Source organism: Nanorana parkeri, unplaced genomic scaffold (genome assembly GCF_000935625.1).
Source record: "Nanorana parkeri isolate BGI_ZX_2015 unplaced genomic scaffold, ASM93562v1 scaffold1069, whole genome shotgun sequence".
Lineage (NCBI taxonomy): Eukaryota > Metazoa > Chordata > Amphibia > Anura > Dicroglossidae > Nanorana > Nanorana parkeri.
In genome coordinates, this window is record NW_017307337.1 from 121,433 (window position 1) to 147,861 (window position 26,429).

The window sequence follows — 26,429 nt, forward strand, 5'->3', positions numbered from 1 at the left end:
GCCCCCCCCCCCCCCTTTTCTAAAATGGCTAGACATTTTTTGCCTCCCTCAGAAGACCCCCATTTTTGGGTGTCTGTGTGGGTGCACAGTGTAAACTACAGGTGGAGCATGTTTATAACAGCAGGTGTGGAAAGAAGTCTGCAAGAAGCCTGTTGGAGAGCTAAGACTTCTGAGTATCCCTTCATGGAGAAAAAGGTATTTAGCGCAGATTTTCATTACTTCAACTATAATAAACAGACAGGACTCTTCACTAGTGCAAGTAAATATAAAAACAGAAATAGAGTCCTGCTTCCACTTTAGATGGCAGTTTGGATGAGCACATGTTAGCTCATTTAGTGATTGTTCTTAAAGGAAACCTGTAATGAGAGAAATATGAAGACTACAATTGTTGACATCTGTTCTGGAACTGCAATTGGTCTGGCTGTCATCATGATGGTTTGGCTGATGGATCAATTATAGTGTTAGGGAAATCTGACTTTTCTTTTACTTTCATGTGCTGCATGCTTCTTTCAGGCGAGTGACTCAAGTATTAAAGTCAGTCAAAGCCAGGCAACTAGTGTTTTCAGTGAGAGGCCAACAATAGCAGCCTTTATGTTTCCCTAATAACAGTTATAATAGAATTCTTTGAGGGACAAACCCTGCATTTTTATTTTATTTATACGTGGCAAAACCAACAGAAATGCAGAAAGAAGACACAATTATAGCAACAACTGTTTCTGTGGCTGACATACAAGTTCCAGACTGAAATCGTGAAGCATGCAACATAGGCCCCATGCAAATGCCCCCCTTTTTTGCCAGGCATTGAGACAAATAGAACAAATTTCCATCCAGTTGGTCCTTGTGTATATACCTGTGTTTATTAACTCACAAATAGCAGGTAACTATGTGTCGTCATAATTATTAGATTGTGCAAAAGTAAAGATGTTTTGTTCATTGTAAAGCACATGTTATAGTAGAATTCCTTACCATTTACAAGAACCTGCAGCCCCACAATAAAAACCTTCCAGAACAATACCAATGCAAAATTGAAAGCTCTAAAGTATCAATTTTAAAAGCCTCTATAAAAGAATACTCTTCAGAAAATCACCTAAGCAGGCTTTATCATACATCTCAATCCAGATCTAGGCCTTCAAATGTTTTTAAAAAAGAGCAGCGGAGGCCACATTTTACATCAAATTGCACAACTAAACAGACAAATATATAGATCTCAGTTTCCTGTATTCAAGTTCGAATTGCTATGGTTACAAAGTTTTACAGCGTTTCTAGGCATCTTGGCAACCTTCAGAATCTTTGCTAGGTAGTGTCCATAGTAACCATGTTCCACTTCAATGCTCCATTTATAGATATTTATCCGTTTCTGAGTAACGAGTATATTCAGCTCACTGCATCAGTTCTGATTTGACGTCTGGGATAATGGTATTGCATGTTACTATATGAGGTGGAAAAAACTTGCCATTATAAAACACAGCAACTAAAAGACAAGCAATTGTCACAATAAATAAAATAATGTTTTTGATCAGGAAAAGGACTATTTTGTGTCTTTTAGTCACAGTGCTGACTCGATTAATATTTTATTGCTGATATTCCCTTACAGACACAGCAGAAAAGATATGGCTGTGAACATGACCATTCTAGTGCGGTCACTGTCACACATATAGTATCTCAAACCTTACAGTCCTGACAGTCCTAAAAATGTCAACACATTATGAATATGGTTTTGATCTATACTATACTTTAACTATGTTTTATAAAAAATTAGACACAAGCAGAGAGCACAGGTGAAGGCTGTCTGATGCCAACCCACACAAACAAGGTTTTTGGCACCTACTTTTATTTATCTAGCAATGCAATTCATATAAGTCATCCCACACAGGTGCATATACAACATAAACACAACACCATAAACACAGCTTAGGTTAATGTCCAGTTTTATGCTCAATTTGTGTAGTTTCATAAGGCAGCCTATACATGTATAACACCCTACACCCTAACACAGGAACTACCTATATGTTGGGGTCTTTGCTGGGCTCTGCGGGATCTATGGTGGGTTCTGCAGGGTCTCAGGTGGGCTCTGCAGGGTCACTCTCAGGTGGGCTCTGTGGGGTTTCAGGTGGGCTCTGCAGGGTCTCTGATATGTGCTGGGTCTCAGGTGGGGCTGTGCAGGGGTCTCAGGTGGCGCTGTGCAGGGGTCTCAGGTGGGGCTGTGCAGGGGTCTCAGGTGGGCTCTGCAGGGTCTGTGGTGGGCTCTGCAGGGTCTCGGGTGGTCTCTACAGGGTCTCTGATGGGCTGTGCAGCATCTATGGTGGGCTCTGCAGCAGTGAGTGATCTGTTCTTTAGCTCTGACATCAGAGCCAGCAGGAGCAAAGCTGAAGAGAAGGAGATGGTGCAGGCACGGGAATGTGTTCTGGAGGTAGGTACTTTTTTTTTGGGGGGGGGGGGATACAACATTTTGCTATGGGGCCCTGTGATTTCTAATTACACCCCTGCCTATAAGTTATAAAAAAAAAGCAATAATTTAAAAAAAGAAAAGCTATAATAATGACCAAATAAGAAATGCAGACAGGCCCCCCTTACATTGGTGTTCAGTAAAGAAGGGCTCCCTTACATTGGTAGCCGGTGGAGAAAGTCTGCCTTAAACTGGTGGTAAGTGGGAATTAAGGCATCTTGGTAAGTATAAGGAAAGATGGTCCTATCACTGAAGGCATGTGGAACTAATGGCCCATTACATTGGTAGACAATAACAAGAATTATTATTATTATACAAGATTTATATAGCGCCAATAGTTTGCACAGCGCTTTACAATATAAGGAAGACATTACAATCACAATACAATTCAAGACAAGATGGTAAGGAGGGCCCTGCCCGTGAGGGCTTAAAATCTAAAAGGGAGGGGCAAGTGATACATGAGGAGGTAGCTGTGCGGAGATGATTGTTTGAGAAAGTGATTGTCCCTTACATTGGTGGTAAGTGGGAAGAATGCAAGCTTTACAGCTAAATTTACTGGAGTCAGTGACAAAGCTTTACAGGTGCCATGCCGCTGACTCTGCAGAGTGAGGTCAGTGGCAGACTCGCTGTTGAGAATGGCTGGTGTAGAGGATTGGTACTAGCACACTGTTATTGGCACAATGTCTGAGTGCTCTCAATTTTTTGAGGCAGCTTATGTTTTAGTGGGGCATTCAAAATAACATAACCAAAACATAAAACAGGTATTTGGCATAATAAGTCCATACTATATAAATGGGCCCCTTAGTCACATTAGGTTGAACTCTTTTTAGCCGTATGTACCAGCTATAAAAAGAAAGTGTTAGCACTTATGTATGTTTTCTAAGTACATGTGAAAGCTAACAAATATTCAGAGACTGAATTTCAGGTGTATTGGTATGGTAAACTGTAAAATTATTTATGGGAAGCCATTTTAAAAAATGACAGCATATGCCAACTATGGACAAAGACGAATAGCAGTCATGAGTCGAAACTCTGCAAAGTTTGCCAATTGCCACAAAAGTGCAAACAACAAAATTGCCATCACAGAACTGAATCAGAACCTCTGTTTCTCAGTGTCATTAAAAAATGTATGTTCTGAGATGCGTTAAGTTCAAATTATTAAGGGTTCTGCCATTCATAAGTTGCTTGTATCTAAAGCAAGCACAGAAAAATGCAGAACCCGGTCTAATAAATCTAAGCCACTAAAAAAATGCAATAATATGACATCATACCCTTTGCTTTACCCATTTTACTACATTAAAACATTCAGGTTTGGACAAGAATACAGGATGCGTCAGCTAACAATATCTATATTATTATTATACATACATGTGACTCAGTACTTATTGTTTAAGGATATTGAAAATATCGCTGAACCTGTTTTGATATCACTGTAAGATTTTTTAAATTATTTTTTTCAAAAAAAGCTCTCCACACCTTCTAAGGAAGCAGATTATATAGTCTACAAAATGTGTAGCATACTGCCCTTACCCCATCAGACTGACCAGCGTAATATAATACAAGACAACTTTCTCATGCTGTCATTAAACAGGCTGACTGGTGGGGTATTTGTGGGTGGTATATATGTGGAAGTAGCTAATTATAAACTTACCTGTCACCTGAATAATGTATGATAATATATGAATATGTTAATATAACAATGTCTATACTCAAAGATAGTTGGCATACCTGTCACCTGTCACCTCTGCTTGATAAACCTGCTTACAACCTGAAACACTAAATATTTATCTAGAATATAGTAACAAATCTGCAACTACATTTGCACTGTCTGCACAACTGTCTAGAGACTGTGGTTCAACCTACATATGATAAAATGTATATCTTCTTTAAATATGGACTTGTTCCCCTTAAGAAAATAAATGGGGGCAGCCAATGTATTCTTTTATTGGCTCAACTAACAAAGTACGTATCCAACTCTATAATGTACTAAAGAATCTAAGTTTTGAAACACGAAATCATAAATTACAATATAATAAATAATGATAAAAAATTATAATATAATAAATATTTATAAAAAATTATAATATAATAATAAAAATAATGGTCCAGTAAATGGGAATTCTGGGGGCGCAAAAAAATGGTCCAGTAAATGGGAATTCTGGGGGCGCTGCCTGATCCGTACCACAGTCAATAGAGTACCAGGTTCGCAGATCACTGAGCTTGGTCGCAGAATCGTCGCAGTCGTCACTTTCAGTGTCTGATGACGAATTTCCCAACTAATCGCTATCACTCAATTCTGCAAGTAATTCTGATTTACTATAGCTGTTTTCTACCAGGTCAAAAAACGCTTTTGACCTAAAGGGACGCTTTTTGGATGCAATGGACGTTCTCAAGTTTCATGGCGGAAGCAACAGTAAAAGTGCAGGCAGGGCACTGGACAAAGCTCTAGGGACAAAATTGAAGTGAAATAGTTTGATAAATATATGTAATTATAGCAGATTACGTTGTATTCTGTGTAAATGTCATGTTTGCACTTTTGAATTTCGCGCCGGCTCCGCCCCTGCGGTGACGCTCGAAAACAAAACTGAAAGCCGAATGCCGGCATCGGCTGGGCGCACACAGCAGAGGACACCACGGGCTCGCACGGACAAGGTAAGTGACACTTTTGCGCAATCCCGAGTGTGACTCGGGGTTACCGCTTTTGGTACTGAAAATTAACCTCGAGACACACTCGGGAATACCGCCAGCGAGGTTAAGTGAAAATATAGTGTAATTTGGAAAAAACATATTTTGGCTGTTTATTACAGCATTTTCTTAAAAACAGCTTTAATAAGACTTTCACATTAACTATACAGATTTGAAGTTTAGCCTCTAGAATAATAATTTGCAATAAGAAAAATGGCTGTGATGCATATCCATTGTGTAGCACTTCAAAGGAGGGAGCAGAGCATGCATATGCAATGTTGCTGCTCTCATGAACATATATATCATTACAAACTACAGAGCAGAAAGCATGTCTATACATTGAAATAGAGCATTGCAAATGTATGTGAAATTTTCTTACAACACAACTTGTGAATCAAGGGTCAAATTTATACATCCTGTCACCCTTGGCCAACTGTCCTAAGCTGCCAGTTCCTACCACAATGGCTTTTTAGTCTTAGTATTGCATTTACAAGCTTAAATTTCATAGCCACACAAGTTATGCCTAGGTTGGGGGCAGGTAGGCTGGAAAAAAAGCAGTACACCAAGATCAAGATTAGAAAAGTAAGGCAACCTGTCACTCTGGATGGGAGGAAGAGTCTGCAGGAGCCCAAGTATTGCACCCACGATCCACTGATCATGGTTGCAATGCTTTATTGGCTCCTATGCAAAAAAATAATATAAATTAACATTTTTTTCTTTCCTGCAGAAGTGAACATTTTTTTTTCTTTGAAAAGGTAAATACATTTAGCATTTTTAAAGCAAATAATAACAACCATCCATCAATTTTAAAGTGACACTAAACTCAGGAGTTAAATCTTAAAAATGCTTTCAAGTATCTTAACTATTAACAAAAATGTATTTTATTTGTGTCTCATTCGGCTGTAGATCCTCAAATCATCTCTGAATTGGTGCTGACACTGTCCTTCCTTCTGGAGGATGACTTCTTTTGTTCCCCATGGTCCCTGTGTGTGTTGTAAAGTATAGCCACCACTCCAAACCTGCGTGTGATGGACTACAATCTGACTACAAATTAGTAAACTAAACATGAGATTACAGTCCATCACAGGTGTGAGCTTGGACTGGAGGCTACTTTACAACACACACAGGGACCATGGAAAACAAAAGTAGCCACCCTCCAGAAGGAAGGACAGTGTCAGCACTAATTCGAAGATCTCTTGAGAAACTACAGCTGAGTGATGCACAAATAAGATACGTTTTATATTATGCGTTTTTAAGATTTAATTCCTGAGTTTAGTGTCACTTTAAATTTGCTCAAACTGGAAAAAATGTGCCACTGTAAGTTGCAGTTTTTATTATCCTTCATATTTAATAAAGGAGCTCTGCATATGCTTAGTACAATAAAGTGAAGGTGATATAATTGTTGGAATCAGTTTCCACAACTTTTCAGGAATATAAAATCTGGAAGTTATTCTTGAACTGAAGTCTATTGGCAGTCCTCGTATTTATCTCAGGAGTGGTTCCTTTTAACAGCTACAGAGTCCCCATTGAAAACCATGATGCAAAAATCACAGTTTGGAGAGAGGCAGGACAAATTTGCTTATGTTTATATTATGCATTTATAATTTTAATGTGAGGATATGGAAATGGGTATTATGATTGACATGTAAAGCAGGAATTGGTTGGGCAGTAGTTATAGGGGCTGCTAGAGGTCATAGTATGATTTACAAAATTCCTACACTTGTGATGTGCAATGTGACACAGACAAGGCTCTTATTATTATTATTATACAGGATTTATATAGTGCCAACAGTTTGCTTTACAATATAGGGAAGACATTACAATCACAATACAAATCAAGACAAGATGGTAAGGAGAGCCCTGCCCCTCAGCATGATATATTTTTCCCTTAGGATAAAGGATACATCTTTCTAGGTCTTTCGAGTCCGCTCACTTGAAAGCAGCACACCACGTTCAGATGAAAAGTAAGGCAAACTGTCACCCTGCTCTGCTAGCAGTTTGAAGTAAAGAGACAAAGAAAGTGTAAACTGTTTCCATTAAAAAAAAAAAAATAAACAAAACTGTGCAAGGACAGCAGCAAAAAGGTATGTAATATGTTACTGATAGTAACATGATGTGTGTGGTGCAGCATGCCCTTCTTAAAAGACCTCCTGTCCTAGGCCACATCCTCTGGAGAAATCTGGCCATGTGTAAATCTTAAAATGATCGTTCCAATTGACTACTTGATAATTTCCCTTTTTAACTACAGAAACACATTTATTGTGTTGTCCTCAACTGTGAAAATCATCCCACTTTGAACCAATCTCTGGTGATGATTTTTCTAGCCAAAAAAAAGAGCCTTGTCCCAAAAGACTTATGACTAAACAGGTTCATCTCATAAATGATTTTAAAAAAAAAACAAAAAAACAGTTTTGTGGCCTATGGACAAACATATGCTCATAACCTCCTGCAAATTGAAAAACCTGTAAATAGCATCTCTAGTCATTAGGCTGGGTACAAAGTACATGAATTGCCAGAATTAGAGGAAAGGAACAGAGAGCATAAATTGTTCTGTTGCATAAATAGTTATTCCAAGAATGAGTACAAATGTCCTTCTATTTAGATAGTTGAGATGGAGTACCAGCCAGTTTTCTGTTCCAAAGGCTTTCTGTTTGTTTTCTTTGCTGTTATCAGTAAAAAAGGTATGCTTGAGTGGGATAATCCAGTATAGCAAAGTTTAACAAAAGATTAGCAAGAAAAATGCTCGGTAATTTTAGAAAACTGCTGCATAGTTGCCTAGTACAAGTGTACTCAGAAGAGAGTCCTTTGAGTTCAGATCCAAATGTGTGGCCTCACTGGAGGTAAAGAAATAGGGAGGTCTTAAAGGAGAACTATGGGGTCAGTGTTTTTCCCCATAGTTCTCCTCAGAGTAACGGGAGGACACAAACTAGCGTCCTGCCGTTACCCTAAGCTCAGTATACCGCGAGCTACAGCTGGTGGTATACTGAGACGCGGCAGCCGGAGCGGATCCCGACGTAGATGACGGGATCCGTCCAGCTGCGTGAGTGACAGCTGGCTCTGCCTATCTAGAGGCAGAGCCAGCTGTACCCGCTCCCTCCCCCGTCCGTTCCGCCAGTCAGCGCTGGCAGATCGGAGCGGGGAGAGGGAAATCCAGCCCCTCCCCCTGTCACGGCAGAGAGCCGTGACAGGATCGGAAGGTGAGCGAACCTGGTATGTGTTCGCTCACCTCCCGATCTACTGAGCCGACCTGTGACAGTCTCATTGTCACAGGTCGGCTAGAACTATGAGGTGAGTGGAAATCACTCATCTCATAGTTCGCCTTTAAATAGTTTTCCTATCCGCTTAAAGCAGACTTCCACTCTCATTTTTCACATTCCCTAGCATTATATTATGCTTCCCTGTGACAGAATTGATTTTTTTTTTGGTAAGTACCGAGAGGTTCCTCTCCCTGTCATCCTCTATTTCCCACCTAGTTGAGAATGATGTAGCCCCCCCAGCTTCCCACAGCCTCCTGACATACTCATGTCATGATTCCCAAGAGGTTTTGGAGCAATCTACAGCAAATGTGGTGCATCATAAGGGAGGCAGCTGCAAGAACCTGGAAGAGATAGGTGTCTCCCAATAATGTAGAAAGGAAGAAGCTGACACAGGACAAGGTTTGCAGCAGTGGAGCAGTGGATTACAATAGAACAACGCTGGATTCGCTGGGTGTGCGAGTGTCCCTGTGTTAGTTTTTTTTAGTATTTCCTTGATGATGTGCTGCCAGGTCCAAACTCCCTCAGCTGCTCTGTAGACACTGAAGCCTCCTGAGATATGCGAGTCTTTAAGAGCAGGGTCCATGTAACTCTCGTTTTGAACTGACCACTCTGAACTGACTGCTCACTAAGATCGATGCCGGTATTTTAGTTAAATTAACCCCGCATTTAATCTTTGTCTTTGAGAGGAATCAGAGTGCACGGAGTAGCACTGTATATGTGATCATTTTTGATACTGTTTAATTTTTATTATTTAAGTGTTCGTACTATATTTAAAATTCATCACGATTTAGAGATTGGGATTTTAGAATTTGTTTTTGTTTTTCTTATACACGACCAATCTGTGACACCGAGTCATTTATATTTGGATTGGTGTCTTTGAATAGATTGTCACATCACTAAGAGGTTTGTTTGGACAAACCATGTACACTTAGTACACAGAAACACCTAATCAATACACCGGCTGGCGATTGAAAATCCTTTTCCCACACCAGATTGTTATATTGCACAATTATTACCGAGGTAGTGACTACCGAGATTTACAATTCTTTCACAGTAGAATCTGAACTTAGTAACTTCTTCACGTCCTATAGAGCACACATATTCCATTTTATTTATATTTGTCGAGACCGAGCGCAACTCACTTGCGATATAACATGTAACTCTCACCTATGCAAAAATGGAGGCAGGGGTGAGCTGGTGTGTAAAAATAGAAAACAAAAGTCTGCTATTGAAATTGTGGAGGAGGCGTTACAACAATGTAAAGTTATTTTTCTGTGTGAAGGTCCACTTTAATATAAACATTAGGTTGTTCTATGAATGACAACTAAAATGCCGCGATAACACCACCACCATGTCCCCATGTGTCTTAAACTAGGCACAGTTTGACATATTTTGATAATAACCACCCAAAATAATATCAGTATGTAGCCTAGAACAACAAATACAACAGAACAGAAGTGACAGCTGGCCAAAGAGACTGAGAAGGCTCCACGTGGCAGTATTCAAAAGAGGATAATAAAGTCTGGTATTACTTAAGTTCATTTGATTTTAGCTATTGATACTTTCTTCCGCAGTTTATGATTTTGCATAAAAGAGATTATATGTTATTCCCTTATGAAAGGTGATACAAAAAACACAGTGTTGTTGAAACTGGGATTACAGTTGTCAATAAGGAAGATGATTTCCATATATATTTTCTCTGTGTCATTTACCTTTACTAGCCGTGGAGAGTATTCTGTTTCTATATACATCAGTTGTTCTCAACCTTTCTAGGGCCGGGACCCCTTGGTAACATTTGCCAAGTTGTGATGACCCCCAAAGGTAAATTTAGGGATGACGCGGCTGCTGCAGCGACATCTGGAGGCGTGGCAGGAGAACTGACACTGCTGCGCTTGGAGAGAGCTGGGGAGGACTCTCACCTTGCACAGCGACCCACTGGTTGAGAACCACTGCTATAGGCAAAGACAGGACCGGGCTCTGCAGCTGGAACTAGAAGAATTGGATTTAAAGTGTGTGGCTATATAACGTATGAGGTACATACTCCGCAGTACTGTCACTGATGGGGATGGGCTCGGGCGTGTTCGTAGCTCCACGTGCTGAGCCCGCCAGGAAGCTGACAGCGCCGCAACGCCCATCACAGGCACTGAGACATTTCCCGATCTCTGCAGCTGCGGACCGGGAAAATGGAATACATACATATTGAACCCGTCCTCTGCTGCTGTCAATCACTAGAAGTGGACCTGATGGAGAATTTCAGGTCCTCCTCTGCTGATTGGAAGCATCAGAGGGCTGTTGCAATGGCTAGTTTGCTATTGGCTTTTGCAAAGTGAAATAGCCAATAGGAATCTAGCTATGCATTCCTATGGTGTTTTTTTTTTTTCTGACTTACGGCGGCCCCCAATTTAAAAAAAAAACAAAAAACAGAGCAGAGAAAGGTCCCGGCCTTTCCGGAAGAAAGTGTTTCTCTCCCGGCGGCCGAGAGCCACTAGGCGACCCCTGGCAAATCGTAATTCGACCCCCGAGGGGGTCCCGACCCACAGGTTGAGAACCACTGATATACATCAAAGTAAATCTGCACAGAAAAAAAAGCAAAACAAATTAGTTTACTATTATATAGCAGATATTATAAGATGCCTGCTCTCACTTATGTCTTTCTCCCACACCACCAATTGCCTGATTCTTCCATGTACAGCCTCTCTGCCACCCCCAAGACAGTGTTCATTGCTTTAGTGGGCAATCCCAGGCCCATCACTTGGAAGGTTGGGGACTTTGTGCAGTCCTTTTGGTAATCATGACTTTCTGAAGATGAAGAAAGTCAACACTTGCATAGGGATTTTGGGACCGGATGTTTAACTTTAGCTCAGTACACCTGAACAAATTTGTCTGGTATTTTCAGTTTGCAAGCTATTCCTGTGATTGCTCTGATCTTCTTTTGTTACAGTTTGGTTTGTCTCTGGTTGTGGCAATTTATACAAAGTATAGCTCTTAGGACACAAATTAAAAAAGCCTTGTCCACCACAAGTATACAGATACACAATGAAATCTGCACTGAGAGAATACGGAGGCTGCCATTGTTGGCCTCTTCTTCTTTGAAATGCTTTTTACATGGCTGTCATGCAGGTTCAATGCACTAACACAGTTGCAGTGTTTTATTGGCTCTAATGCAAAAATATGATAAATGCACATTTTCCTTTAGGAAGTGTGCATTTATTATTTTCATTTAAAATACTTTTAATTAGGGATGTCCCGATACCGATGCTAGCATCAGAATCGGGCCCGATACATGGCATTTTGACAAGTACTTGTACTTGTCAAAAGTAAGTACTTACTTACCTCGCCGAGCGTCGCGTCACTGCTGCTCCGGTGGGCGGCGCTCCGAGCGGGGTCATCTGGCAGTCTCCGGCCACCTAAATTAGGACCCGGAGACTGCCAGATGACCCCGCTCGGAGCGCCGCCCACCGGAGCAGCAGTGACGCGACGCTCGGCGAGGTAAGTAAGAAGAAAAAACCCCGCAGCAGGCCAGTCAAGAGCAGGGGAGCGGGGAGCGGGGGAGAGTCAGCGGCGCGCTGGTCAGGCGAGAGGAGCTCCAGGTGGGGTCCTAATTTACCTGGTTTAGAGGTGCCTGCCCGCTAAATTAGAACCCCACCTGGAGCTCCTCTCGCCTGACCAGCGCGCCGCTGACTCTCCCCCGCTCCCCGCTCCCCTGCTCTTGACTGGCCTGCTGCGGGGTTTTTTCTTCTTACTTACCTCGCCGAGCGTCGGGTCACTGCTGCTCCGGTGGGCGGCGCTCCGAGCGGGGTCATCTGGCAGTCTCCGGCCACCTAAATTAGGACCCGGAGACTGCCAGATGACCCCGCTCGGAGCGCCGCCCACCGGAGCAGCAGTGACGCGACGCTCGGCGAGGTAAGTAAGAAGAAAAAACCCCGCAGCAGGCCAGTCAAGAGCAGGGGAGCGGGGAGCGGGGGAGAGTCAGCGGCGCGCTGGTCAGGCGAGAGGAGCTCCAGGTGGGGTCCTAATTTACCTGGTTTAGAGGTGCCTGCCCGCTAAATTAGAACCCCACCTGGAGCTCCTCTCGCCTGACCAGCGCGCCGCTGACTCTCCCCCGCTCCCCGCTCCCCTGCTCTTGACTGGCCTGCTGCGGGGTTTTTTCTTCTTACTTACCTCGCCGAGCGTCGGGTCACTGCTGCTCCGGTGGGCGGCGCTCCGAGCGGGGTCATCTGGCAGTCTCCGGCCACCTAAATTAGGACCCGGAGACTGCCAGATGACCCCGCTCGGAGCGCCGCCCACCGGAGCAGCAGTGACGCGACGCTCGGCGAGGTAAGTAAGTACTTACTTACCTCGCCGAGCGTCGGGTCACTGCTGCTCCGGTGGGCGGCGCTCCGAGCGGGGTCATCTGGCAGTCTCCGGCCACCTAAATTAGGACCCGGAGACTGCCAGATGACCCCGCTCGGAGCGCCGCCCACCGGAGCAGCAGTGACGCGACGCTCGGCGAGGTAAGTAAGTACTTACTTTTGACAAGTACAAGTACTTGTCAAAATGCCATGTATCGGGCCCGATTCTGATGCTAGCATCGGTATCGGGACATCCCTACTTTTAATCGTTTAAAAACAAATAACATCCATTCATCAGTTTTAAACATGCTCAGCCTGGAAAAATTGTACAACTGCAAGTTAAAACAAGCCTGCAGGAGCTGAAGCTCTGTACAGATTTAGTAGGATAAACGGAAGCTGATATACAATGTAATTGTTGGAATCACTTTCCACAGCACTTCAGGAGTGTCAAATCTGGAAGTTATTCTCTTGAACAAAAGTTTATTGGGAGTCCTCATATGTTTTCTAGTAGTGGTTTCGTTTAACAGCTACCCAGTCCCCATTGAAGACCATAATGCCAAAATCACAGTTTGGAGAGAAACAGGAAAAATTTGCTTATGTTTATATTATGCACATATTACTTTCATGTGAGGATATGGTATTAGGCATGATGATCGATATGTAAAGCAGGAATTCGTAAGGGCATTAGTAGTTAGAGGGGCTATCAGAGGTCATAGTATGGTTTACAAAATTTCTACACTTGTGATGGGCAATGTGACAGAGAAAAAGCTTCTTGTTTTTAGAAAACACTGCCTGGTCAAAAAAAAAGTAACACGCTTTAATATTTCCTTGGACCTCCTTTAGCATTAATTACGGCACGCATTCCCTATGGCTTTTTAATAACCTTTGCAATGTTACAACATTTATTTCCATCCAGAATTGCATTCATTTTTCACCAAGATCTTGTAGTGATGTGTAGTGATGATGGGAGAGTCGGACCACTGCGTTAAGTCACATCCCAAAGATTCTCAATGGGGTCAGTGTCTGGACTCTGTGGTGAAAATGATGTCTCATGCTCCTTGAACCACTCTTTCACAATTTGAGCCCGATGAATCCTGGCATTGTCATCTTGGAATATGTCTGTGCCATGAGGGAAGAAAAAATCCATTGATGGAAAAACCTGGTCATTCAGTATATTCTGGTAGGTAGCTAACCTCATTTTCTGGGGGACATAACATTGCTGAACCTTGAACTATTATCCAATAGAAGGCTCTGACCTATTTGTTTAGCTAAATCCAAGTGGTGGCTTTTTTTTGGCCTGGCAGTAAATTTTTCTTTAGGATAAAGCCTGTACAGAGCACTGAGAAACTAGTAACGCCATCTTTCCCAATATTTTACAATAAAGCGAGTTTACAATCACTGACCAATGTACAATGTTCCAAACAGGTGTATGAAAACACCAATGAATGCATGCATGTGTGAATATTAAAATGTTTTTTGTTGTATTATTTTTTTTAAAGATACACATGAGAACAATTATATTTGCACAATATGTAAGAAAACTCTTCTTAGGCTTGATAGCACAGCACAGGGATTGTGTTTTACTGCCCTTCTCTCCGAGTGCAAGCCTACCTGAGTCTGCTCAGGCTACGTTAAATACATAACATTAAATAATTTATAAAATAGTTTAATTATAAAATCAAATTATTTAAACTGTCTAGGCATATCAGCCGCTTGTTTCACTAGATGTTTTGGAGAGAGATAACATGCACCCAGATGTACAAAAAGTGACCAGAGAAAGAATCTACAAACCTGTATATGGAATACAATCATAGCAATAGAAAAATATGAAAGTCACACATCACAATGTCTTTATCATAAATAACTCCAACTGTGTACTAATTGAAAAAAAAGGTGTCCCTTTAAATTGAGATTGGGTAAACTATAAATCCTTATCAATTCTAATATATTTATTTCTGGATGGCTGTATTTTTGTATATTGTAATTAGTAAATATTCCAATGATGTATAAATAAAAGTATTTTGAAAGTTACCAAATATTTCAAATACTGGGTGTCCCTTTAATTCCAATCTTCTGATATGTTACCCCAAAGTCCCTGTGTATAGTATATATGATACTGTGGGGGTGATTTACTAACCTAAACACACGCACGCACTAGGTGCGTGTGATTTTTACACAGCAAAACGTATTTATCAACCAAAAAGTCTCTAAAAGCATATTTCCACTAATGCCATATATGGAAAAATCATGCACATGATGCATATATAATGCTGCTTCACAGTTTAGACAAAAATGGTTAGCTCATGCATTTACATTCCTGCATTCATCAACGCAAGCAACACAACATAGAGCTAATTTACACAACATCACCTTGCAAATTCATGCAGGGCTTTGCACAACAAACCTGCTGGGTATGTACACACTACAAAGGTGTTTAGATTCCACCCATAGATCATGCTGGGAGGGAACACACTACAGAGGTGTATACATGTTCGTGGTGTGTTTATAAGGTTAGTAAATCAACCCCTGTATCTCTTAATGATTCAGGTGATGCACGACACAGTTTTTCAATTCTAATTAATATGTAACTATGGTCTAATACTATACTTACTGAGCTGTACCTTCAAATTAATTTGTAACAGTAGAAAGTGAACTTTAAAAGTCCTAAGAAGAATAAAGGTATATCACAGTGTTAAAGTTACTCTAAACTCAGGAATTAAATCTTAAAAATGCATTCAAGTACTTTAACTATTAAAGGAGAACTATGAGGTGAGTGATTTTCACTCACCTCATAGTTCGAGCCGACCTGTGACAATGAGACTGTCACAGGTCGGCTCAGTAGATTGGGAGGTGAGCGAACACATACCGGTGTTCGCTCACCTCTCGATCCTGTCACGGCTCTCTGCCGTGACAGGGGGAGGGGCTGGATTCCCACCTCCCCGCTCCGATCCGCCAACGCTGACTGGTGGAACGGACAGGGGAGGGGGGGCGGGTACAGCTGGCTCTGCCTCTAGATAGGCAGAACCAGCTGTCAGTCACGCAGCTGGGCGGATCCCGGCACAATTGTCGGGATCCGCTTCACCTGCGGCGTCTCAGTATACCGCGAGCTACAGCTTGCGGTATACTGAGCTTAGGGTGACGGGACGACGCTAGTTTGTGTCCTCCCGTTACCCTAAGGAGAACTATGGGGAAAAGCCTTAACCCCATAGTTCTCCTTTAACAAAACTGTACCTTATTTGTGTATCACTTGGCTGTAGATCCTCAAATCGTCTCTGAATTCATGCTGGCACTGTCCTCCCTTCTGGAAGGTGGCTACTTTTGTTCCCAACTTTTGTTGGGAAACAAAAATAGCCACCCTCCAGAAGGAAGGACAGTGTCAGCAACAATTCAGAGAAGATTTGAGGATTTACAGCCGAGTTATACACAAATAAGGTACAGTTTTGTTAATGGATAAGGTACTTGAATGCATTTTTAAGATTTATTTCCCAAGTTTAGTGTCACTTTAATGATGTGAACAATTTCAGGATTCAGTTAGATTGAGATAAAAGCTTGTGGAGGCCTGCTACAAAGAGGCACCTAAAAGATAAGACATTTTATTTGTATTATTTTTAAATATGTTGTGTGAATAGGGACTCATACAAACATACTGTGGGGTTTTCTCAGGGTTGACTGCAAAACTGAAAATACACTTTAAGTTGTGAGAAAATATAAGACTTACTGATCTATTTATTATTACTGTCTGCAGCTCTGAGGACAACACTCTCTATTCCACAGCATGAGGCAACATGACCAATAAATGTTTCTGCTGTTTACTAAAAATTTCAGAACACAGAAAGGACAACTAAAAGAATTGTTTGAAATGGATGCAGCCTTAAGAATAACAAACCTATTACACAACTTGGGGTCAACTCTTGCCTTCACCCTCTGTTACTCTGAGATCAGTTGGTCACCATCTCTACTGCCTGTGGCCTACATTGACCCTGCCAGTCCTTTTCAGTAAACTACATGTGCCTTTTTCACTAAGCTGTAAAGAGATTCTCTTTACAGCTTAGTGAAAAACTTGCAAGCCTACAGGGAGACTGCTTCTCCATTAGAGCCTGTGGAGAAAAACATGCCCATGCACAATAGGTCCCAACTGCCAGCTCACTGAAGAGCATTCCTGAACCACCAGAGGCAGTGGATGGTGTAGGATGTCATTAGCAGATCTCTGGTGAATAGTATGGGATATAGTCTATATAGGATGGGATAAGGGGGACAGTTAGCATTAGAGTTTGTTATCCTTTATCAAACAAGTACACATATTCCACTCAGTGTTCACCACAGGGCTGAAATACCCAGCCTTAAAGAAAATGTTGCTTTAGGGTCCCTCCAATGCTGCTTACCTAACCAAAAGAACAGGCATTGCGCACATGATCTCTGCTGAATAAGAGGCTCAACCAGTTGGACTCTTTTCACAACAGCAGGGGTTACATGACCAAATGCTAAATTTTGGTTACATAATTAGCTCAGGAGGGAGTTTACATATTTTATTATTTTCCAAATGATCTCTTCATGGTCACAAAAACATGTTATGCAACATTTATAGTTTGGACCATACAGGTTTTAATGCGTAGCACAAACAATCAATATGGACTTCCTCTGAAGATGTTTTGCTATGCTGTAGAAGCCAAGCTAAGAATAAATTCCAAGAACTCACTTAGATTTGCTTGAAATTTGCCAGCACTGACATAGGTAATGATTGATTTATCCAGATCTAGAAAAAAAGAGAGCAAAGCATGGAATGAGTCAAGGTAACCATGCAAATCACAACATAATTCAAAGTTCTCAGTCATGGAGAATATAAACATATTATAAAACAAATGATATGTAAACAATTTTCTCTCATAGACATAGGAAGCAGTAGGTAAAATAAATACTCAATTTGCACACTTTTGCACAATACACGTTTGCTAATAATAACAAAGAGGATATGTAGATTAGCTTATACAAAAGTATATGTATACTGCATCTTGGTGAATACCACATTTATTACATTCACCCACTAAGAAAAATATGACCTGATATTTTTTATTAATTTCCCAAAGCTTTGTGAACCTAAAAGGATAGCAAAAGATCATTTTTGATACAGGTTGTCAAAATAAGTGTTTTTGTGAGGATAAATGTTTCTCCATCACTTCACGGCACCAGAACAAATTGACTGTTTATGTGTACTGTTCCATAAGCATATATGTAATGTTAACTCACTTGATTATTATACCTTGACATTTAAAGTATATTTGCTTTGGATAATGTAGGGAATGGTAAAATGTTATTGCCATCTGTGTCCCTTTTGAGAGATTTCCCTTCACTTCCTTTCCTAAAATGCCAGTGATGTATAGTAGCAATCATGGCAGTCATAAGGGTTAAAACAAACTCACAGCTCCAAATGTGGGCTGCAGTCTTGTTTTAAATTTACTCTGCTGGTTCTGCGCTGTTTGTAAAACACGAGTGGAAGCGTAACTTCCATTTTCTCAGCTACTAGATAAACAATTGCAAAAGCTTGGGAAAAAAACCACTGTGTGCTTTGTGGAAGTTAAACAAATAATATAGGAAATGATACAGGAGAAGATGATGGCTATTTTAAATGATACTCAAATGACTTCTCATAACCTGGTCTCCCTGAATAGACCACCATCAATTTCCTAATTTGGACTCATAACTGTTAGTCTAAGGAAAACCTTGATACATTGTGGAATTTGCATCCCCCCAGCCGGGTCCCCCGCATAACCCAATTGCCCCACCCAAAACCCCTTCCCCATAGCCCTTTTCTTTCCTCTTCTGCCTTCTCTTCCTCCTTGTTCCCTCCTCACTTTCATCTTCAACCATTTTCCATACTATATATTTCACCCTAAGCTTCAGGTCACCGTCTCTCTCCCTCTCTTCTTTTTTTTCTTCTACCTTGCTTCTGTTACCTCCCATACACCAGTAAGGTTTCACAACCTGTAGATTTATTAACGCCCACCCTTTGCCAATCCAAACTTTTGTGTGTAAAACCATTGTACTTACCTGTACTGTAATATCTCTCTATTTAAAAATGTAACGAAAATATAGTGAAAGTAAATATATGGTTTCTTCTTTCTGTCAGTAATATAAGTATTTTAAGTGTATGTGATAAAAAAGTAAAAATGGTTAAGGCCACCTGATGTGCAAAAGGTGAGGTAGTGCCCAGCAGCATAAGGGTTAAAGCATTTATCTGACAAAACACAATTCATTTTTCAGACAAAACATATGTAAACTGTGTATACAATAGATACTGTGCCTGTTTGAGTTTAAGCCTAAAGGAAATTACCATATCTAAGCTGTACTTAATCAAATCCTTCAAGTCATCAGTTGTCAAGGGAAGGTGATTGTATAGTCTATATTGTTTTCTAGAGCTTTACAGTATCGGCAGTTTATTGTTAATTAACAGATTATGGTATGTGGCCGTAAGATTATGGGTGACTTTAACAACTAGAGATTTATCAGCTTTAGAGTTACCACAGTTAACTCTTCAATAGTCCAACGGATTATGTGCAGAATGTTGTATATGCAATAAAAAGAAAAATGCCTGAAAGCCTTATTCTTCGGTCGTAGAGATTAAATATATAAACCACGTTTATCAGGTGTATGAACAGTATATATATATATACTGTTCATACAACTGATAAACGTGGTTCACATTTAACTATTAGCTAGACAGATACATCAAAAATAGGTGAAGAAGGAATACATGTAAGTTCAACTGGTGAGCGGATCCATGTGAGAATTACGATCATAGAGACAGGAACTCCAGTGGACACAATCCATGTGTAATTGCCTTATTTTATTTGTAAGTGCAGTTTAATCATTTTAAATACATTTATTCTGACATACTACACTATGGGAAGCATTTTTTCTCTCTCTGAGTACAAGAGAAGGTGGAAGATGGAGGAATAGTATTATACGGTTCTGGAAAGATAAGCCAGAGTTGGGAGGAATATACCCCAATTTATTGTCGGATCAAAAAACGAAGGAGAGGATTGGGTTTCATATATATCAACAAAGCGCTAATTGTTCATCTGAAATATGGTGAGCATTAGGAGTCGGTGAGTGTGGCCAGATCTTATCTTTGAGCACGGTGCAGAGCACTGATTCACTCATTTTTTATGCATTCATGGACGTGGTGTGGATTATAAAAGTTGGAAGATATATCCTCACATATTTCAATGACTTTATTGTATTAAGAAGTGATGGACTTCACATGTGGATATGTAGATTAAGTGGCAGTTGTGCATCACTTGAGAGATTTAATACAGGATTTTCCATATGTACACATTCTATGAGATGTACTAGCACAAGTACAGTATAAGTTTTTTGTTATTCACATTTTTTTTCCAATGTTTATTATGGCTTATAGTGTCTAGACCATTAGACCAAGAGTTTTTTTCTGAAGTATTATTAGCACAGGTATTGTGAAACACAGTTGTTGTGGATAACACAAAATTGTTTTATCACTTTGTGATAATTTCACAATTTATAACATTTTTCTCACATTTTGGGAATACATTTTTTGAGTTTGTGAAGCGCAGTGCTATTTTCTTTTTTTCTTAAGTTCAACTGGTTATTTGGAAATTGCAAAAGGTTTTCACATATGCAGTTTGGTGACATTTATGAAAAAATATTCTGAAAAAATATTAACCACTTGAAAACCTGGCCAGGCCATTTTTCAGTATTCAGTGTTGCAGTACTTTGACTGACTTTTTTTTTTTAAGTCATGCAACGCCCTACTGAAATGCATTTTATATCATTTTTGGGGGAAACATAGAGCTTTCTTTTGGTGGTGTTTAATCACCACTGGGTTTATTAAAATTATTATATAACGAATGTCTCCAGCTCCAGGACATCCTTTCTGTGGATTGGTGACCAAAGCTGGACCGCATACTCCAGATGAGGCCGAACCAGTGATCTATAAAGTGTCAAAATGTTTGCTTTGTCTCTACAGTGCATTCCCTTTTAAGTACAAGACAGTACTCTGCTTGCTTTGTTTGCCGCAGCCTGGCTTATTGAATCTGTGGTCTACTATAAACCCCCAAATCTTTTTCCATTTCTGACTTCCCTAGTTGGGTTCCCATTAATGTGTATTCTGCTCGCTCTAAAATGCATTAGTTTACATTTTCCAACATTAAACCTCATTTGCCATATAGTTGCCCACTCCCCTATTTTATCCAGGTCCTCCTGTAATGTTATAATGTCTACGTAACAGGTTAAACAGTATGGGGCCTAGAACCTTGGGGCATGCCACTCATTACTGTAGCCCATTGTGAAAAAGAGCCATTTAGCAATACTCTCTGGACACGTTCCTGTAGCCAGTTCTCTATCCATGTAAAGACCATTTCATCTATACCCATAGATCTCAACTCGTGTATTAAACATTTGTGTGGTACCGTATCAAATGCTTTTGCAAAATTCAGGTACACCACATCCACTGGTGTTCCTCTATCCAGATCTCCACTCACCTCTTTGTAGAATGATAGTAGGTTGGTCTGACAAGAACGGTCCTTCATAAATCCATGTTGATTATCACTTATAATACCATTGTCACGAACAAAATCCACTAAATAGTCCTTTATCATTCTCTCTAACAGTTTGCATACTATTGATGTTAGACTGACTGGTCTGTACTTCCCAGGTTGGCATCTTGACCCTTTTTTGTATATTGGTACTAATGTTGTTTTACGCCAATCACTTGGTACCCTTCCAGTCATTAATGAGTCATTGAAAATTAGGAATAATGGTCTCGCTATAACATGGCCGAGCTCTTTGAGTCCCCTGGGGTGCAGGTCTTTGTTGAACCCCAGCCACCATCAACCACTGCGGTATTTTACGCACTGAGCTGCTCACCCTATCTCAATTAAACCCGTCTTTTTCCTGAGTGTATACTGAGGAGCGAAATTAATTGAATATTTCAGCCCTCCCCCGGTCGTTTGTAATTAATCTCCCATTTTCATCTTTTTTTGTGCCGACCTGCTCCTTTTTTACCTTTTTACTGTTTATATATTTGAAGAATTTTGGGGGGTTCTTTTTACTGACTGTGGAGTGATACACAAATAAGTGGAATTTTTTAATAGTTAAGGTACTTGAATGGATTTTTAAGATTTAACGCTTGAGTTTAGTGTCATTTTAAAATGTCACAATACCTAGCTAGTTGTGCTTTTTTTCACGTGGCGAGGTTTTTGGGACCAATTTGGGAAAATTTGATTGGCTGACCTGATGATTAAATTAGATTATTGACCTGATGAACTTCATGTTCAAAGGAATAGACTACATCAGCTTGCATTCAAGATTACAGCATCTAATGGCTGTATCCTTGTTTTGTTACAGTGCGATACAAACAGGAATGCATCTATTAATACTTGTAAGAAGAAAATAAATCTGTCTCCTTGGAGAATGACCTTCAGTGTGCCCTGCATGCATGTCCTTCTATATTCAATGCCATGAATAGCTTTACTTACTTTGTAACAAGGGGCTTGTATAGATGTGGAGGACACACACGCCCACTTTGAAGATTATACTCCACTAAGGCATAAAAGCCACAATTAATGCAGCTTTGTATTCATTATTACATCACTAAATGTATTTTTTGTCATATGCAACCAGTAAGTAGCTAAATTTAACTTGCTATCCCTGTATTTCCTGTACAGCAAAACTTAGACTGGGAGAGGGAGAAACGGCACAAGGAGCCAATCAGTTGTGCAAGAACCATGCTGATAGGAGGAGATAGCAGAGTGACAGGTATAAGCTCATAAGTCTGCTGCTTCTTCTTTCACTGTTCAGTCACAAGGTCGACCTGTGAGTGTTACTGAACTGCACTGTAGATCTTTTGCTGTGGGATAGTGCTGTGCAAATGGACTTAAATACAAATCTTTTGGTAGGTAAAACAGCTCCCTTATATGTATTTTAATTGGGTATCAAGCTGTTCAGTTTAGCTTTAAGGTAAAATAAACCTCAACAGTGACAATTGAGCCACCAAAGATCTTGCTGTAATAAGTCTAGTAGACATGGTTGTGAACCACCGACACATGATCTCCTCTTATTTCGGCACTGACAGGGGAACAATCCAGACAGCACACTAGAAAATTCCAACCTGGGCTTTTGATTTTGTTTTACTGCAGAAGGTTCCCTGATTTCCTCTGCTGTTCTTTGCAGTATCCCAGAGACAGACCGGCTGCATTCACACTTGAGCGTTTTGGGGCAATATTGGAGCTTTTTGATTGTCACAGCTGCTTGTCTCCGAGGATCATGTGAGCATAACTTATTGTCCTCCCTAAACCAAAACGAACAGGGTTAAAAAAATTGTGCTTAGAGTTCTTCTTTAAAGTGAATAAAACAAAGCTCAAGTTACTTACAACAATCATATTTTTTTTTATAACCGTCCTTGATTGGAAAGAACATGCTCCTTGACAGGGGGGGTTGATTTATTAAGGCAAATAGAATGTTCACTTTGCAAGCGAATGAGGTGAAGCTCTACTGACTTCCATCATTCAATCATGTTCAAGCAAAAATTCTGGTTTGCTTTTTTTTGATTGCGCATGATTGGGTATTCTTTGCAAAGGGAATTTTCACCACATTCGCCAAGGAATTTCTCTTGCAGAGTTCAAATTCCTTTCCAAAGCGGACAACCTATTTGCCTTTAGTAAATCAACCCCATGTGGTCTAACATGGCTCATAAAATGCAAAAGAGAAGCAAGGTCAAGATATTGGATTACAGCGTGTTGTGAGATTACTGTTAGATGTCACAAAGCACAGCTGAATCAGACAACATTTTCTTTTTTTAAATAGCTAAGTTGATTCTTTGAAAACATATTTACATATAGTATGTACCAATGTTAGAGGATAAAAAAAAGACAAATGTATCCTTATTTTCCAGTGGAGTAATCTTTTTTTTTTAAACCAGAAGGCAATTTCATTGCTTTAGCTACTTTTTGGCTTGGCGAATATGTACAGTAAAATGCATAGTTACATCATTTGCAATATTTCTAGATGAACAACAAAGCTGCTTGTTTTTAGAAAAGCATTGGAAATGTCCAGTTCATGTGAAGCTCTGCACAGGACTTACCTACAGATGTCTGTCTGATGGGTAGTTGGTACAGATTTATTTAATGTTGATAGAAACCCTAACAGAATAACATTTATTTGCACCGTATATCATAAATATTTGCAATTTAAAAAAAAAATTAATTCTGCTTTTACTTTTTTGAATCCCATATCTCAGCGCTGCTTATCTTCTGCAGCATTTTTGCAGCCACTTCCTATCTATGTGTATATACATGAAATTCAGCCATGATTACATGGTTTCCTGATGGTAACAACAATGGACTATGCCTAGGTAACATGTGTCACTTAAGCTGGCCATACAACTGTAGAATTTTGTTTAAAAAATGGGTTTTTGGAACATTTGTTTCGTTTTTTTGATAGTTAATTGGTTGCTCCTTTTTAACCATAGTGAAGAAAAATAATCAAAGCAGGATCAGGATGAAAACATTTTCTTGATCAAACAAAAGTAAAACCAGTGAATCTGGTTTTCATTCGGTAAACTCCATTCATTCCAAAATCGAATGTTAAGATCAAACACAATTTTGAATACAATTTATTAAGTCTCTGATGGCATTATCGAATGTTCTGACGAGATTTTTCTTATGAATGTTCATATTGAAATCTACCAGTGAATGGCTAGCTAAAAGAAGAACTCCAGGCAAAAGTGTTCTTAACCCTTGCAGTGGGGCTTCCACAGCACTGCAAGGGTTAAGTGCTAACATAAAAAAAAGCTCTAGCCACCCGAACAGCTGAGCCGGCTCCCTGCTTCACTGGTCTCTGAAGCCTATGTCTTTGTAATATCCCCTTTGCATACCATACCGATGTACCCCAAAATCCAACGGGTGCTGGAACAACTGGTGGATGGCGCCACAATATACAATCTTATAGATACAATCACATATCTTCTAGATGGTCTCTAAAGCCTGTCTCCTCATATGTGGCAGCATTGGCATGTTCCCCAGCATCTTCATGTCTATACACTGTGTATAGAAAATTATGATTTACGGGACCGAAGACTGCTGCAGCAGAGGGGAGAGAGGCTCCAGAGACTGGTCTAAAGGCAAACTGGCTAAAAGGATTGGGTGAGTATAATTTTTTTTAACCTAGACAAAAATCGAGCAGTTAACCCTTGCAGTGCGGGGGTAGCCCGGAAATATTTAATTCAAATTCTGCCCGAAGTTCTGTTTGAAGTCTCCATAGAAAGACCACGTGACAGGGTGCCAATGCAGAAATACAATCGGGAGAGAGGGACAGAGCGCTGTCACACTATAGCAGGAAGTGCTTAAACAAGGCCCTTCATGGCAGGATCACCAGGTATTATTTTAATGAAAGCTGCAGATTTCAAAACATTTTAAATGACTTTTGAAATGACACATATGTTAAAGGTTATAGGAGAGTACAGTAATTTGGTATACTTTAAAGACTGCTGAACATACAATGCCTGTCCCTTGCATATTTGTCTGCAACTGTAGTTTCTTGCTTATGCCTTCATGCAGCTATGCCTGCCGTGTTAAATGGGTGCCATGTGTCATTTTCTATATTTACGGCAACACTGAGGCTTATCACTACAAACTGTGTGATGTGCTAGGACTACTCATACTGTTTAATAAGATAATGGGATTTTGTTTTTCCATTAATCTCATACGTCTGGCGGTGCAATTATTTACAGATAATTATCCCTCTGAACTAGATTAAATATAATTTTGATATTTTTTAAAACCAAAGTTCTAAATTAATAAACCGTATTAAATAGTTCACCAAACTTTACGTGTATAATTAAGTAGCTATTTAGTCCAGAAGCGCTGTCAAGTCTTTCATTTACTGCCAACCTCTCCTGATTGCCTGAGGCATTCTATGGAACTGATAGGGAGAAAAGCCATTTAACAGGAATTCTATCAAATATGCATATCTCTAGGCTCTGCTAAAGAAAAATAGAATGACTCATTTTGGAATGTCATGCAGATTTTTTTAAATAATACTGATTGCTTCCTTTTCACACTGAAAAGTTAATGATCATTATCACAATCAACCTTCGTAGCCCTGTCACATACAGGAAACTATGGGAAGGTGACATATTAGGCAGTTAGGCCTTTAATCCATCTTCATTGGGTAATACATTGGTGGCAATAAATGATACTATATGTAACATATAATAAGCTTAAAGCAGATCTCCGGGCAAATCAAATCTTATCCCTAGCAGTGGGGCTACCTGCCTGTAATCCCCAGCTGATTTATTTACAAACAGGAGCAGGGGGTCGGTCCGGCGAACTGGCCTAATTTGCCAGTTTGTTCAGTGGGTCATCAAACCACAAACAGGATGAGTTCAGGTTGAAGCTCATCCCTAGTGACAACTAAAAAGACATTTTTATTTATTTACATGCCAACCAGGAAAATACAGCAGTATATCCTACAAAAACTCCCACCACTTGGGCTATATAAAAGTGTAGTGTTGTTGGGTGTTATGGGTAAAACCTTCAATTTATTTCCAGTTTTTATCAAGAAATCCAAAAAGCTAAGTTAAGTGTGGCCCTGTACACTACAATCTGATTGTATAGTCTCTGTACAGTATCCTTTATTTTTATGTAATATAAGGACAAGCATAAACCATACATTTAATTT